The sequence below is a fragment of the Eleutherodactylus coqui genome, chromosome 7 (genome assembly GCF_035609145.1).
Source record: "Eleutherodactylus coqui strain aEleCoq1 chromosome 7, aEleCoq1.hap1, whole genome shotgun sequence".
NCBI lineage: Eukaryota > Metazoa > Chordata > Amphibia > Anura > Eleutherodactylidae > Eleutherodactylus > Eleutherodactylus coqui.
In genome coordinates, this window is record NC_089843.1 from 128,718,712 (window position 1) to 128,734,158 (window position 15,447).

At 46.7% G+C, this 15,447-nt stretch overlaps 1 protein-coding gene across 1 annotated transcript in view; it reads left to right on the forward strand.

The window, feature by feature from the left end:
- Positions 1-9,064: 9,064 nt before the first annotated feature.
- Positions 9,065-15,447, forward strand: part of TTC29 (tetratricopeptide repeat domain 29) — a 241,312-nt gene continuing 234,929 nt past the window's right edge. Inside the window, exon 1 of the mRNA XM_066573669.1 lies at positions 9,065-9,098. The gene's annotated coding sequence lies outside the window, so the exon portion shown is untranslated. The remainder of the gene's footprint in view (positions 9,099-15,447) is intronic.

Sequence of the window (15,447 nt, forward strand, 5' to 3'; positions counted from 1 at the left end):
CCGCTGCTCCCTGCTCACTCCCGCAACTCACCGCTCTTCCCCGCCGGCACCCCAAACTTTAGAGACGAGCGGGCAGGTACTCGCATAAGGCACTACTCGCTCGAGTAGTTTGCCTTAGCGAGTACGCTCGCTCATCTCTAATGAGAACTATTGCATAATCTGCATTAAAACCCCTTACAGGGGATTTTGTTTCTTTTTGTATTAAATTTATAAAATAGGAAACAATACAATGTTCTAATACATATCGGATGGTCGCATGACCGATGCCATGCTTGATAACCTATGGATGTACTTACTACGCAGGACACATGTATAGGTTCCACCATTTGATTGTGCAGTAATAGGGCTCTAAGACATAGGTACAGTGGTACCTCAGGATGCGAGCGCCTCAGCTTGCGATTTTTTTGACTTGCGAGCAGGTTCTCTCCCGAATTTTTGCTCTGATTTACGAGCAAAAACTCGGGTTACGAGCCTGCTTGCAAGTCAAAAAACTCTCAAGCTGAGGCTCAGGGGGGGTCTATACTCACCTATAGCCAGTGTTTCTTCCTCGTGATGGTCTGTGGTGCTGCTGCAGGCTATCGCACCCTCCTCCACGCCGACAGAGCATTGCTTTCTGGATGAAGGGCTTTAAGACTGAGTTATGTGGGCTGTACAACACGTAAGATTAGGACACGTATAGAAGAACACATACATAATATTAAGAATGCAAACATTAATAGTTTGGGAGCAGTGAAACATTTTTTGGAAGTGCATTCCGGTAAATTAGATCACTTTGTATATCATGGCATTGAAAAAGTATCCAATTTAAGAAAAGGAAGTATAAGTCAAGAACAGGTGCTGAAAAGGGAAGCATTTTGGATACTGACACTCGCCACAAGATTCCCAGAGAGTATGAATCTAAAATCTGAACTCGTCTATGTCTATTAAATAACAAACTTATGTAAAAATAATTTATTACAAGAAATAATTTATTAAATATATTATAGTGAAATTATTTACAAACTACAAGTTAGTGTGTATCATAGGGTTGAGTATTTGACTTCATTGAGACTTCAGTAACAGCATTGTTAGTTTACATATAAGGAAAGTTTTTTTTGTCTTTTTATGCTCCTTTGTAAATAAAAAATGAAATTAAAGGGGTTGTCCCGCGAAAGCAAGTGGGGGTATACACTTCTGTATGGCCATATTAATGCACTTTGTAATGTACATCGTGCATTAAATATGAGCCAAACAGAAGTTATTCACTTACCTGTTCCGTTGCTGGCGTCCCCGTCTCCATGGTGCCGTCTAATTTCAGCGTCTAATCGCCCGATTAGACGCGCTTGCGCAGTCCGGTCTTCTCCCTGGTGAATGGGGCCGCTCGTGCTGGAGAGCTGCTCCTCGTAGCTCCGCCCCGTCACGTGTGCCGATTCCAGCCAATCAGGAGGCTGGAATCGGCAATGGAACGCACAGAAGACCTGCGGTCCACCGAGGGTGAAGATCCCGGCGGCCATCTTAGCAAGGTAAGGAAGAAGTCGCCGCAGCGCGGGGATTCCGGTAAGTACTATCCTTTTTTTTTTTTTAACACATGCATCGGGTTTGTCTCGCACCGAACGGGGGGCCTATTGAAAAAAAAAAAAAAAACCCGTTTCGGCGCGGGACAACCCCTTTAAGGGAAAGGTGCATCTCTGAAATGTCTTTGATATATAGTAAGTAGGTTTTGGTTTTTTCCAACAAAATTTATTCTCTGTTCCATGTAATAATGAAATAAGACTGAGGCAATTTTGTATTAAATTTAGCATTAAATGTATATACATAGACTAAAATATGCCTATTCTAACAGACAGCAATCAGTGCCTTCTGTGTGGTTTTGTAGGAAGAGACCAACAGTCGGCACTTGCGGCTGCTGGATATTCAGGGGTTAATTCACAATGATTTTAATGAAAGGGTCTTTTTAAGATTGGTCTACAGACTTCAATGTTGAGGTGAACAAGTTTCCAGTGTGAACTGAAACGCGTTTTCTACATGTTTCTGCGATCAAGCACATTTTTTATCAAGAAACAGAAGTTTTGCACACAAGTATTTCGTTCCTGATCGTGGATTTATCTTGCAGGGCTTTAATGCCCCGCCTCCAGCAAGCTAATCCTCTGATTGGCTATCTCAACGCCACATCAGCCAATAAAAGGCGGCGCTGGGTTAACCAATCACAGCCATTCAATGATGTCATTGAATCATTCAAGCCCCGCATCCAGAAAGCAATGCTCTGTCGGCATGGAGCAGGATGCGACAGCCTGCAGCAGCGCCGCAGACCATAGTGGAACGCAGGCGGTAGGTGAGTATTGATTTTTTTTCTTTTCTTGTAGTTAGTTTTCCCATTGAAATGAATTGGAATGCATTAATGGCCTTTCAATTAATTTCAATGGGGAAAAGTGCTTTGACATATGAGTATTTCGACTTAAGAGCTGCGTCTCGGAACGGATTAAACTCGTATGACAAGGCACCACTGTATAAGAAATGTACTGTATATTAACCTTACTTTAAAGTCATGTATATTCAAAAAGTATATGGCTTCCTATTTTTATAAAGGAATGAATTAATAAAAGGAATATCCCTTTAAGTATATTTAGGGATGAGCAAGTATACTTGCCTTTAAGGCACTACTCGCCCGAGTAATGTGCCTTAGCCGAGTATCTCCCTGCTCGTCCCTGAAGATTCGGGGGCCGCTGCAGCTGACAGGTGAGTTGAGGCGGGGAACAGGGGAGAGCGGGCGGGAGAGAGCGAGAGAGAGATCTCCCCTCCGTTCCACCCCGCTCTCCCTCCCAGCTCCCCGCCCCGCGCTGGCCCCCGAATCTTTAGGGACGAGCGGGGAGATACTCGGCTAAGGCACATTACTCGAGTGAGTAGTGCCTTATCGAGTATACTCGCTCATCCCTAAGTATATTTAAAAAAAACTATGAGAATAAAATCTTATTTCTATATCATTAGCGGAGATTAAAAAATCAGAGGCTTCTTGATCATAGGATTGTTTTCTTTACCTGTGGTCCTATGACAAAACTTCTTTCTTCACTCTTCTCTACATTATAGTAGACCTAGCAACAACCAATTATATCATTTCTATCATGTTTACGTGTGTTAGATAAAAGGTAGCTATTGTCTAATTAGTTACTATGAGTACCAGTGTCTCTATGATAAATTAAAGTTTGTAGGCTGGTTTAAAGTGGGTAGAGCTGAGCTGGAATACCAGGCACAACCTATAAAAGGGGGTGGTGCCATTTCTGGAAAAAGAAAGAGCTTCTCTGTAACCTCATATAACTCCATTAATCAGCCTCAATGTTATCATAATGTTGAAAGGAGAATTCTGATATCGTAAGCAACTTAAAGGGGTTGTCCCGCGCCGAAACAGGTTTTTTTTTTTTTTTTTAACCCCCCCCGTTCGGCGCGAGACAACCCCGATGCAGGGGTTAAAAAAACAAACCGCTCAGCGCTTACCTGAATCCCGGCGGTCCGGCGTCTTCATACTTACCTGCAGAAGATGGCCGCCGGGGTCTGCTCCCTCCGTGGACCGCAGCTCTTCTGTGCGGTCCATTGCCAATTCCAGCCTCCTGATTGGCTGGAATCGGCACGTGACGGGGCGGAGCTACACGGAGCCGGCATTCTGCACGAGCGGCTCCATTGAAGAGAGCAGAAGACCCGGACTGCGCAAGCGCGGCTAATTTGGCCATCGGAGGGCGAAAATTAGTCGGCTTCATGGGAACGAGGACGCCAGCAACGGAGCAGGTAAGTAAAAAACTTTTTATAACTTCTGTATGGCTCATAATTAATGCACAATGTACATTACAAAGTGCATTAATATGGCCATACAGAAGTGTATAGACCCACGTGCTGCCGCGGGACAACCCCTTTAAGCAACGGCAAAATAAAACAATATGTGGATCCCTTTCCAGTTATCATAACCAGGGCCTCAGGCATATTCATATTTGGGAGGAATATACGGAGAAGTGGCATATGTCACCAACAAAATTACACCCCCACTATGGGTGGATTTTAATTGTGGAATCCGTAGTGGGCGACTACCTCTGGATTCTGCAGTAAATACTGCCCATAGCATGCTATGGAAAAATCTGCTCACTGATGAAAAATCACAGCATGCTCTGTTTTCCTGCGGTTTCTACACAGACGGCTTCCTTTGAAGTCAATGGAAGCCTTCCGTTCTGCGGCACATCCGCATTTGACATTGTGGACAGGCCGTGGATTCCGTGGGGAAAGCAGGAGTTTAAAGAAAATCTGTACTGCGCATGTCCGACGGGCAAGCCGTGTGGACCATCTGCAGTACAGAAAGAAGAAAATGAAAGCAGGTATGCACGGAGACCGCTGCTGCCAGGGCCAGATTCCGCGGAGTGATTTTGCATGTGGAATCCGACCAGAACGGGGCGACGATACAGGTTTGATCACGTTGCATTGCTTTGGGGTTTTTTTACATTAGGTTCCTGTTGCTCTCTGACAACCAGAATAGTGTAGCATGTTTTTTTATTCTATCATACATGTCCGACGGCAAGCCGTGTGGACCATCTGCAGTACAGAAAGAAGAAAATGAAAGCAGGTACGCACGGAGGCCGCTGCTGCCAGGGCCAGATTCCGCGGAGTTATTTCGCATGTGGAATCCAACCAGCCTGTGTGCATGCGGCCTTAGGCCCTCTGCACACAGGCGGAAATTCCGTGGCGGGATTTCCTGCAGAATTTCCGCCCGTGCCCGCCTACATAGGACTTACAAAACGCAATCCTATGCAGACGACCACGATTTGTCCTCATGATAACACGCGCGGAAAACATATTGTGGCATGTTCTATTTCTGTGTGGGTCTCGCAGAGGCCCGCACAGAAATGTCACTCCCGACGCGCTGGCTCAGCTCTGTGCATGTGCTGGCTGGGCGGAAGCCGGCACATCACAGAGCAGACGCGGGAGCAGGTGAGAGCCACACTGGTCAATGCAGGGCACGGGTTGGATCGCGCTGTGAGAATTCTCACAGCGGGATCCGACCCAGATGTCTGCTGGCGGCCTTAGACTATATGAAAATTTGATTAAATTGTTAGGGCTCAGTCAGACGAGCGTTGTTTTTTGTGCACCTATGTGCAGCATGGCAGGTAATACTATCATTACATTAGCAACAAAAAAAATGAATGTGTCACAGTTGCTGTAATTCTGCAAATTTGAAGTCATGCATGGATGATGCCATGCTAACATGGAGCCCTAGTCTAATCAATGGGTCACAAGGAGATGTTTGAAGGTGTATTCCCATTTTGGCCGATCATGACCACAACAAAAAATAGACCTTTGTACAGGGTGATTGAGGGTATGGAAACAGCTGAGCGGGGTTGGTTTATGTTTTTACTGCACAAGTAAGAACTAGAAGCAATGAGATGAAACTGAAAGGGAGGAGACACAAATTAGATATTAGACAGTGAGGGTGATCAATGAGTGGAACAGGTTACCACAGGAGGTGGTGAGTTCTCCTTCAATGGAAGTGTTCAAACAAAGGCTGGACAAATATCTGTCTGGGATAATTTAGTGAATTCTGCACTGAGCAGAGGGTTGGACCCAATGACCCTGGAGGTCCCTTCCAACCCTATGATTCTAAGTGACTAGGAGTTATGGAAACAACACAGCACAGCAAGCTGAAGTGTTTCTGTAACTCAGGAGCTGCGAGAAAGCACTGCTCGCTGTGCTACTCTGTTTCTATGGTAAATACATAAGCAGCACAAGACAGTCCAGCTCGGCTGCTTCTGTAATCCTGACTGCCACTTGTTGCCAGTCAATGGGGCGGGGGGGGGGGGGGCACTCCTCCATTCTGTTTTTCCTAGTCATCAGGGAGTAAGCTAACCCAGGACGTTTATACTAAGAACAATATACAGATTTTTTTGAAAAAAGACTGTGCTATATGGATAGGGAGGCATTTGGAGTTTGTAAAGTGTCTTGGGTAATATGTATGTTTTGATCAGGTATTCCCTGCCGAACCATGATATTATGGGAAGATTATATGTGGTTGGCAGGTTCTTAATTTCCACTAAAAGTGGTAAGATGTTAATTTCGAATAATTCTGAGAGGTTGTTTGTGAGCTATATTCCTAAATAGTCAATTGAATGTTCTGCCCATATGTCCAGTATATTTTCCTTAATTTCTGCTACTCTGTACGAGGACAAGGTAATCTTAAAATCACTGATTTAGTTTTATTTACTTTATAGTTTAAGATACTACCATATAAATACAATAAGCTGTTTAGTTTAATAAGGCCCTGTTGAGGGTTTGAAATTAGGAAGAGTACATCATCTGTTACACAGCTGAGCGCTCTGAGCGGGGTATGCAGAAGACAAGCGGCCCCGCTTGTCTTCTGCATCCAGCCGTTCTCTTCTCGGAGCGCTCAGCTGTTATACAGCTGAGGACTCCAAGCAGGGTATGCAGAACACAGCTGGACCGCTGTGTTCTTATACCCCGGGTGTTCACGGAGCAGGATACAGCTGAAACAATAGTATCAGCTGTATCTAGAGGCGTAGCTTGAAGCTTCTGGGCCCCAATGCAAAACCTGTAACAGGGCCCCCAACTATAATGCTTTATTCATAGTTCTGGGCACCCTATATGGAGAAGACAGGCCTTATGGGACCTCTAAGGCTCCTGGGCCCGGGTGCAACCGCATCCCCTGCATCCCCTATAGTTACGTCCCTGGCTGTATCCCACTGTGAACTCCTGATAAAGCTGACCGTTCTCTTTCAGCATGCTGAAAGAGAACGATCAGCGACTCGTTAACGAAAACTGCATGATGTCAGTGCAGTTACACACAACGATTCTCGCTCAAAAGAGCAATCGTTGGGTCTAAATGGGCCTTCAGTCTCTCTTTTTAGTTTGTGTTTCTTGTCATCATCTTAACTTGCCTTTCTCTGTTTACTCCTATCACTAATAGATACTGCATTGTGGTAGGACTCCTGCTTCGCCAAACGCGCTCTCCAGAGGTCGACGAGGAGTGCGGATGGAGAGGCGCAGAGTTTTGAGTATCGGTGGTGCGGTTGGAGTCCGCAGTATTTACAGGGAGAGGGAAAAATAAGTTTTAAATCTTGTTGGTAACTTTTTAGACACTCCGGGTTTCTATAACTAAAATATGTCTGTATGAAAAACGACACCCCACCAATAGTTTACGGATGCAGTGTAATATCAGATGGTTTGCAGTTTTGCTGTATGAAAATGAAAATACAACATTTTCTGTTTGTAAAGATTAATGTAAAAAATTTGAATAAAAAGTGATTTAACAAAAAAAACAAAAAAACTGCCCGATTACAGACAGGTCGCAGTTGCGCGCGACATTTACCGCAAACTATGAAGCAAATTTGTATGTGATTTGCAACATCTGACTAAAAATCGTGTTGTGTCATGCAGCACACCATCTCATTGAGGGCTACTTCGCGCAGGCGTATACGTTTTTTCAGGCCATGAATACGCAGTGTATTCACGGGCCGAAATGCGCTGCCGGGCTGCGTTCCCTGCCTATGTGTTTTTGCCTTTATAGATTGAAAGGGTGAGTGCGCCTCGAAATCCACATTGAAATCTGCACCTTATCTGTGGATGTTGATGAAGCCAATCTGCACCCAAAATCTGTCACATGTGAACACACGCTTACGGCTCATTCACACGGGTGTAGGGGTACAACGCTGCGAGTCTCTCAGTGTTGTACTTTTCGCAGCCCCTACACTCTGATTGCGTATGGACAGCAGTTGGTACTGCGCATGTCTGGGATTATGGCGTCACGAACATGCGCTGTGGGACTGTTTTTTTCCCTCAAATTTCTTGCTCTGTGTAGAGCTCCGTATTATACGCTGGCCATTCGCAGGCATTGCGAGGGCGGTTCAATACGCAGCCCTTCAGGGGTTTCCGTATAACACACTGAGAAATAGAGCATGCTGCGATGTATTTCTCCTGTGTTTTATACGCATATCCACTCACGGCTACAACGCAGGTGCGAATGGAAGAATGAAAGTAAATAGACAATAAGCCCATGTGACAATACACCCATGTGACAATACGCCCATGTGACAATACGCCCATGTGACAATACGCCCATGTGACAATACGCCCATGTGAACGAGCCCTTAGGCTGCTTTCACAAGGGTGAGCGTGATATCTGGCTGAGACACCTAGCCCGATATCGCGCTTGTCAACGTGTGTTTAACCCGCGGTTGTGAGGCGTTTTTCATGCAAAAATGCCTTGCAAGTCTGACCCTCCAGCGGTTGTTTCACGCGGATCGGAGGATCGTCAAGTGTTTCCTCACGTCTTCATTTTCACTAGCGGGATTCTCGCGCATTAATAGTACGGACGAGGAAACAAAGGCCTTGTCCTATCTTTCCCGTACGCAGTATTAGCTACACGCGGGAATGGTCGTACGGCTGTTTTTCTCAATCTCCTGCACTACGGCGCAGAGTTTAAACAGCCGAAGAAAAGTTTAAAAAAACCTATGTGCACAACTACGCTCCGTAGCGGCGAGAGTCATTGCGCATAAGGCCGTCTGAAACCGCCCATACCATGCGCAATACGTAAGGACAGGCCATGTCACGTATGATCTCACACAATTGCACATCACGTGATAAAATATGCTCATGTGAACGAACCCACTGAAATCAATGGGCTCTACTCACAGGGTATATCTGCTGGTGTGAACGGGCCCTGACAATTATCAGATGCGCTATAATACAACTGTGCCAGGGTCGTGTAACGTGACCAAGGCCGTCTGTCTCGGGCAATTTACTCTCGGGATTAGACCCCAACCGCCACGTAGAGCCGGTGTGAGAGCTGCAGACTGTAGGCAGCTGTATAGTGACGCTGGACACACAGCCGCCTGCAGGCCGCCTCACACGCCGCTCTCCGGCGGCTCCCCGCGCTCTCCAGCACGAGCGGCACTCAATCACCGCGCGCTCACTGAAGCTGGAGCCGACAGCGGCGCAGTGATTGGAGCTGAGCGCAGGCTGCTAATTGGCTGCATGTGTCTCAGTGGGCGTGGAATGCTTTGGGCAGCGTGTTGCCGCCGGTTGCCATAGATACCTGGTACACACGTTGCCTTGTAGAGGGTGAAACCGAGCAGGTAGGTTGGAGTGGTGAGCCCAGCGGCAGAAGCCGTGTTCCCCCACAACAGGGACATTCTGGCTGACTTTGTATGAAGGGGCACACTGTGGCCCTTTATGTGGGGCTTACTGTGACTGACACTGTATGGGGGTACAGCGTATGATGGACATATACTGACTGACACTGTATGGGGGTACAGAGTATGAGGGACATATAGTGACTGACACTGTATGGGGGTACAGAGTATGAGGGACATATAGTGACTGACACTGTATGGGGGTACAGAGTATGAGGGACATATAGTGACTGACACTGTATGGGGGTACAGAGTATGAGGGACATATAGTGACTGACACTGTATGGGGGTGCAGAGTATGAGGGACATATACTTACGGACACTGTATGGGGGTACAGAGTATAAGGGACATATACTTACAGACACTGTATGGGGCTGCAGAGTATGAGGGGCATATACTGACTGACACTGTATGGGGGTACAGAGTATGAGGGACGTATACTGACTATGGGGGTGCAGAATATGACGGACATATACTGACTGACACTGTATGGGGTGCAGAGTATGAGGGACATATACTGACTGACACTGTATGTGGGTGCATAGTATGAGGGACATATACTGACTGACACTGTATGGGGGTGCATAGTATGAGGGACATATACTGACTGACACTGTATGGGGGTACAGAGTATGAGGGACATATACTGACTGACACTGTATGGGGGTACAGAGTATGAGGGACATATACTGACTGACACTGTATGGGGGTACAGAGTATGAGGGACATATACTGACTGACACTGTATGGGGTGCAGAGTATGAGGGACATATACTGACTGACACTGTATGGGGTGCAGAGTATGAGGGACATATACTGACTGACACTGTATGGGGGTGCAGAATATGAGGGACATATACTGACTGACACTGTATGGGGGTACAGAGTATGAGGGACGTATACTGACTATGGGGGTGCAGAATATGACGGACATATACTGACTGACACTGTATGGGGGTGTAGAGTATGAGGGACATATATTGACTGACACTGTATGGGGTGTAGAGTATGAGGGACATATATTGACTGACACTGTATGGGGTGTAGAGTATGAGGGACATATACTGACTGACACTGTATGGGAGTGCAGAGTATGAGGGACATATACTGACTGACACTATATGGGGATACAGACTATGAGGGGCATATACTGACTGATCCTGTATGGGGGTACAGAGTATGAGGGACATATACTGACTGACACTGTATGTGGGAGTATGAGCGGCATATACTGACTGACACTATATGGGGGTACAGACTATGATGGACATATACTGACTGACACTGTATGGGGGTACAAAGTATGATGGACATATACTGACTGACACTGTATGGGGTGCAGAGTATGAGGGGCATATACTGACTGACACTGTATGGGGTGCAGAGTATGAGGGGCATATACTGACTGACACTATATGGGGGTACAGACTATGAGGGGCATATACTGACTGACACTGTATGGGGTGCAGAATATGAGGGACATATACTGACTGACACTGTATGGGGGAGTATGAGGGGCATATACTGACTGACACTGTATGGGGGAGTATGAGCGGCATATACTGACTGACACTGTATGGGGGTACAGAGTATAAGGGACATATACTGACTGACACTGTATGGGGCTGCAGAGTATGAGGGAAATATACTGACTGACACTGTATGGGGGTACAGAGTATGAGGGACATATACTGACACTGTATGGGGGTGCAAAGTATGATGGATATGTACTGATTGACACTACATTGGGGTACAGAGTATGAGGGACATATACTGACTGACACTGTATGGGGGTACAGAGTATGAGGGACATAAACTGACTGACTGTATGGGGGTACAGAGTATGAGGGGCATATACTGACTGACACTGTATGGGGTGCAGAGTATGATGGATATGTACTGATTGACACTACATTGGGGTACAGAGTATGAGGGAAATTTACTGACTGACACTGTATGGGGGTACAGACTATGAGGGGCATATACTGCCTGACACTGTATGGGGGTGCAGAGTTTGAGGGGCACATATTATGACTGACACTGTATGGGGGTGCAGAGTATGAGGGGCATATACTGACTGACACTGTATGGGGGGGGCAGAGTATGAGGGGCATATACTGACTGACACTGTATGGGGGAGTATGAGGGGCACATATTATGACTGACACTGTATGGGGGTACAGACTATGAGGGGCATATACTGACTGATCCTGTATGGGGTTGCAGAGTATGATGGACATATACTGACTTACACTGTATGGGGGTACAGAGTATGAGGGACATATACTGACGCTGTATGGGGGTACAGAGTATGAGGGACATATACTGACACTGTATGGGGTTGCAGAGTATGATGGACATATACTGACTGACACTGTATGGGGGTACAGAGTATGAGGGACATATACTGACACTGTATGGGGGTGCAGAGTATGATGGACATATACTGACTGACACTGTATGGGGGTACAGAGTATGAGGGACATATACTGACTGACACTGTATGTGGGAGTATGAGCGGCATATACTGACGGACACTATATGGGGGTACAGACTATGATGGACATATACTGACTGACACTGTATGGGGGTACAAAGTATGATGGACATATACTGACTGACACTGTATGGGGTGCAGAGTATGATGGATATGTACTGATTGACACTACATTGGGGTACAGAGTATGAGGGACATATACTGACTGACACTGTATGGGGTGCAGAGTATGAGGGGCATATACTGACTGACACTGTATGGGGGTACAGACTATGAGGGACATATACTGACTGACACTGTATGGGGGTGCAGAGTATGAGGGGCATATACTGACTGACACTGTATGGGGGTGCAGAGTATGAGGGGCATATACTGACTGACACTGTATGGGGGTACAGAGTATGAGGGACATATACTGACTATGGGGGTGCAGAATATGACGGACATATACTGACTGACACTGTATGGGGGAGTATGAGGGACACATATTATGACTGACACTGTATGGGGGTACAGATTATGAGGGACATATACTGACTGACACTGTATGTAAGAGTATGAGCGGCATATACTGACTGACACTATATGGGGGTACAGACTATGAGGGGCATATACTGACTGATCCTGTATGGGGTTGCAGAGTATGATGGACATATACTGACTGACACTGTATGGGGGAGTATGAGGGGCATATACTGACTGACACTATATGGGGGTACAGACTATGATGGACATATATATACTGACTGACACTGTATGGGGTGCAGAGTATGAGGGACATATACTGACTGACACCATAACCTCCTACTCACTATGATCTGCTCTATTGGTCTAAAGGACACTGCTCTCTCCTGGTTCTCCTCCTACCTCTCTGACCGCTCTTTCAGTGTTTCCTTTTCTGGCTCTCTCTCCTCTCCACTTCCTCTCACTCTCGGGGTCCCCCAGGGCTCGGTCCTTGGTCCCCTTCTCTTCTCTGTCTATACTGCGTCAATTGGACAAACCATCCAGAAATTCGGCCTCCTATACCGTCTCTACGCTGACGGCACCCAACTATACACCTCCTCTCGTGAGATCTCTGGACCATTCCTCCAACATATCACCGACTGTCTGTCCGCTGTCTCTAACACTATGTCCTCCCTTTTTCTCAAACTAAACCTCTGTAAAACTGACCTCCTTGTCTTTCCACCTTCCAACCGACCTCCCCTCAACATCTCCATTCCAGTGTCTGGCACCATCATAACCCCCAGACGGCATGCCCGCTGCCTTGGGGTCACACTGGACTCTGACCTCTCCTTTGCCCCCCATATCCAATCTCTGGCCCAAACATGCCACATGCACATCAGAAATATTGCTAAAATACGGCCGATCCTCACTACGGACACGCTAAAGACTCTCGTGGTTGCCCTCATCCACTCCCGGCTTGACTACTGCAACTCACTATTCATCGGCCTCCCCCGCACTAGACTCGCTCCAATCCATACTAAATGCGGCAGCTAGGCTAATTTTTTTATCCAGCCGTTACTCAGATGCCTTTATGCCAGTCGCTGCATTGGCTGCCCATCCACTGCAGAACTAAATTTAAACTTCTCTACCTCACCCATAAAGCTCTTCATGACGCCGCGCCACCATACATCGCCTCCCTCCTGTCCATACTCCACCCAGCCTGCTCACTCCGATCGGCACACTCAGACTAAACACCCATCTAATATGAACCTCACATGCTCGCCTACAGGACTTCACTAGAGCAGCACCCATCCTCTGGAACGCTCTACCCCAAGGCATCCGGACAATTCCTGATGCACGAAATTTCAGACGCGCCTTAAAAACGCACCTCTTCAGGGAGGATGACTACCCACTACAGTTTTTTTTTTCACTGTGAAATTTGCAGTGTTTTTTTCTCTGCAGGGGTCTATGGGACTTCTAATGATAAAATCGTGATCGCGCAAAATCGCGATTTCACGGTAAATTGCGATTTTGCGCGGTCGCGATTTTAACATTACATGTCCCATAGACCCCTGCAGAAAAAAAAACGTTGCGAATTTCGCAGTGAAAAAAAACTGTAGTGGGTAGTCACCCTGAGGCATACCAAATCTCCTGACCTCCCTATGCCACCCCACCCCGTTTGCCTTCTAATAACTGATTTCCACATGAAATCCCCTTTTGCCTGTGTTCCCCATGCCTTTCTCCCCCCCCCCCTTGCACCTCCTGCACCACCCCCAACCCATTTGTTTCAAACCGAATGTACCTCACATTGTAATTGTTGTATTGTTTTGCATTTATCCATGCCTGGAAGCGCTGCGAAATAAGTTGGCGGTATACAAATAAAGATTATTATTATGGGGTGCAGCGTATGAGGGATATATACTGTCGGACACTTTATGGGGGTGCAGAGTATGAGGGACCTTTAATGACTGACACTATATGAGGGTGCAGAGTATGAGAGGCATATACTGTATGGGGGTGCAGAGTATGAGGGACATATACTGACTGACACTGTATGGAAGATAGAAAGTACATTGATTGGCACTATATGGAGGGTGGTATTGTATGTGGATATCCATGTGGCTGGCACTGTGTACAAGGGCACTGTGCATTGGAGCCTGGTGCTGTCATACCCACCTGAGCTGCTGCAGAGCTCCCCATGTATATGGTAAACGGAGGCTGTGGCAGATGCTTAAAAATGGCATCAGTGGCATCTTTCTTTAGGGGTATGCTAGTGTATACCAACCAGACAAAGGCCATCAGGATAATTTCGAACATACACTAGTTGTCAAGAAAATCCATCATCCAGCAGGAGTTGTCAGAATTGAATGAAACTTTCTCTGTGATTGTAAATTTGATATAAGCAATTACAATATCAGAGCAAAAGGATAAATCATTGCAGAAAACTGAACACTTGAGGGGAGGCTCTAGCTTGGATACAAGATGTGATACGGGTGGCCATAGAGGCTCTAGTACCCTATTGTACCACCTCTAGCTTGGATGCAAGATATGATACGGGTGGGCATGGAGGCTCTAGTACCCTGTTGTACCGCCTCTAGCTTGGATACAAGATGTGATTTGGTCAAGCATGGAGGCCCTAGTACCTGAGGCCCTAGTACCTTGTTGTATCACCTCTAGCTTGGATACAAGATGTGATACGGGTGGCCATAGAGGCTCTAGTACCCTATTGTACCACCTCTAGCTTGGATGCAAGATATGATACGGTTGGGCATGGAGGCTCTAGTACCCTGTTGTACCGCCTCTAGCTTGGATACAAAATGTGATTTGGTCAAGCATGGAGGCCCTAGTACCTTGTTGTATCACCTCTAGCTTGGATACAAGATGTGATACGGGTGGGCATGGAGGCCCTAGTACCCTGTTATACTGCCTCTAGCTTGGATACAAGATGTGATATGGTCAGGCATGGAGGTCCTAGTACCCTATTGTACCGCCTCTATCTTGGATACAAGATGTGATACAGGCGGGCATGGAGGCTCTAGTACCCTGTTGTACCACCTCTAGCTTGAATGCAAGATATAATATGGGTGACCCCTATCGCGGCCCCGGTAGTAATAGGTGACCCCTATCACGGCCCCGGCAGTAAGAGCGACCCCTGTTGCGGCCCCTGTAATAGGTGACCCCTTTTGCAGCCCTGGGAGTAATAGTAGCTCCCTATTGCGGCCCCAGTAGTAATAGGTGGCCCCAGTTGTAATAGCAAAACCTATTGCTGCCACAGTACTAATAGCGACCCCAGAAGTTATAACGACCCCTATTGCAACCCCAGTAGTAATAGCGACCCATCTTGTGGCCCC